Genomic DNA, 2,955 nt, shown 5'->3' with positions numbered 1-2,955 from the left:
ATAATATAAATGACAATTTATAAATAATACACTAATTGTATACATTTTATAAACTACCAAAATAAGAAGATTTAATCTCATTATTTTTGGTAGGTGGTTAAACCGAAAATAAGAAGATAATTCCTCTTATAATTCGGTTGGGTTGGCCGAAATTAAGGAGAAGAAATATCTCCCCTTGACTTCTCTTATTTTCAGTTATAATAAGAGATGGGGAGATCATTTTTCTACCCTAATTTTCTAACCTAGCACACTCTCATCAAAAGAAAACACAAAACCCTAAATTTGTTAAGGAAATTCGGGGATCGATTCTAGCAAAGAACAAAGGCATATCTCATATCATCTTGGGTGCAACTGATAGGAGAATATCATTGCGATATTGTTCATAGGCCATATTAGCTAGGATCGAAGGTTATTTCTTAATTCTCTACTATTTTGTTTATGTAATTTATTTTATGACTCGTATTCATCATAATAAATTCGTTATAATCCTTAATAATAAGGGAAGTATCCAGATAATTTTCCACAGTTACTTGGTTGGCTTGCAGGTGTGCTAACTTTGATGGTGTTGGATCATATAATTATATGTTGTGTTTTGATAATGACAAGTATATATATATATATATATATATATTTATATATATATGTTGCTCGTAATCGTTTGTTTAGTCTTGGTTAGATTTAATTAGGGTTACAATACAAGCACGCGATGTTATAGCACTCACGGCGATAACATTGAAGATTTGTGAAGCATCGTTAAGGTAATAGTATAGTTGCTTGAGCTATAACATTGAAGATTCTTTAAAGCATTGTTGACTACAATGATTACTCAAGCAAAAGGCATGATCAAGTCTTTAAGAACCCAAAGATGAAGAGCTTTTGATGAAGATGAAGAGATGATCCTTATACTGAAGATCTTCAGGAAGATTAGCTAGTATAGGACATCGGCCATTAACGGTATTTATGAAAGTAATGGATGTGACCATTATTAGAGCATATTTAGTCCCCGAATTAGCCTTGTTCCCATGCTTTTTAGTGCATATTTGGGTCATTTATTGTCTTTAGTTCTTTATTTTGCATATTCTTTGAGGTTTTGTGTCCTTGGTAGGAGAGGAGTGCAAACCTTGCATTTTCATGGCAAAATGAGGCTAAATTGATTGAATTCAATGACCAAGCATCAAGGAGAGGTAAGATTAGAAGGCCTTTGTACATACTATAGTAGATGGGCAATGATCAGAAAAGATCCTTGCATCCCCGAGGAAATCCTCAAGGATTTTATGAAGAAAAAGGAAGAAAAGAAGAAGGAACAAGACTGCCTGACAATCCGTGCGGATTGCCTAGAAGACGCCCGTCTTCACCCCACAATCTGTGCGTCTTCACTCCCAAGACGCCCGGGCAAAAGCTCCGGAAGACGCCCGTCTTCACCACCTGGACGCCCGGGCAGAGACCGCCAAATCCGCCCGTCCCGTGCTAAAGACGCCCGGATTCCCAGACAGCCCCATTTCGTCCTCTTCAAGCTTCAAGGAAGGATGCACATCTTTTTCTAGAGACCGGAGTCTCCCTAGAGACCGGAGTCTCCCAAAAGAGACCGGCGATTCCTCAACAAGGGACTTAATCGTCATTTAAGCCCTTAGTTAACCCTAATTCATGCACCTAATCCCCACTATAAATACCTCATTAGTCTAATTAGAAGAGCATGTTCTTCTTAGCAATCTTTAGTGTAGTTAATATCAATCAAATCTCTCTTTAATCTTGTAATCAACATTTAATCAAGTTTTAATACAAGTTTTATTTCCTTAATCTCTCTCTTTTTCATCCTTTATTTTGGGTAATTGAAGATTATTTGGGTTATTATTGGGAGATTGACAACCTTCCAATCAAGCATCAAGTACTTCTTTTATTCTTTGCTTTATTATTGGAATCATTAGTAGGTATAATCCTCTTAATCCCTTTTTAATTATTGTAAATCTCTCTTACTTGTTCATCATGTTTCACCTTGTTGGTATGATTGACAACCTTTCTAGCATGTTCAACATGATAATGAGTGAGTAGTTTCCTTAGCTAGGGTTAATGGGTGATTAGGGGAAACCAACATGGGGGATGATTCATGCTTAAATTAATATGCTTTCATAGTTTATTTGCTTGCTTGTTGTGATCTCAACTTATGCACATGTTATGTTTGATGAAATGTGAGCCTATGAATCCTTGCATTTTTTACCCATAACCTATCTTTTCAATGAGACTTGTAAGACATAAACCAACTCGAGTCTCATTAGACCATGCATATTGTTGAGTAGGGAAGATTAAGTCGACTTGTAGGTGTTGTACAATCTAATCGATTCAGCTCCGGGACCCAAACTTTCCTAGGATTGTAAGATATAAACCAACTCGATCCATCACAACAATAATTGCTTGCTTATAACTTGAGAATATGTTTGTATGATCAATTCCCATGAACCCCCTATGACCCCATGACACCCAAGTGATTTTTATCAATTGTTTACATCCCTTTTAATTCATCTTGCTTATTTACTTTCATTACTATTTAGTTTAGTGATCTTCTACTTCAAACCCCAATTGTGACACCCCTTAAGGCACCACTAGTTGCAATAGAAATCTCATCTCAATTCCCGTCCCTTGGGATCCGACCTTTACTTGCCTCTTTACTAATTGTAGAGTTGTTTGTGAAGTTATAAATTGTGTTTTGGTCTAGGTACTCCTAACGACAAGTACTGAAAAAAACTAAACCCATACACCGACCAAAAATGGCGCCGTTGTCGGGGACGGTGTTAACTTGATTTAGATTTTCTTATATTGTTATTAGTTGTGTCTTTCTTTGCCTTGGGGAAGTAAAACTCCTCAAGGTTTGTTCTAATTGTTTTCGAGTTGTTTGATATTTTGCATGTCTAGAAGGTCACAAGGTGACTTGTTACCCTTTGATCGCGAAATTGAAAGGAC

This window comes from Silene latifolia, chromosome X (genome assembly GCF_048544455.1).
Source record: "Silene latifolia isolate original U9 population chromosome X, ASM4854445v1, whole genome shotgun sequence".
NCBI lineage: Eukaryota > Viridiplantae > Streptophyta > Magnoliopsida > Caryophyllales > Caryophyllaceae > Silene > Silene latifolia.
Note: the sequence above shows the minus strand (reverse complement) of the source record.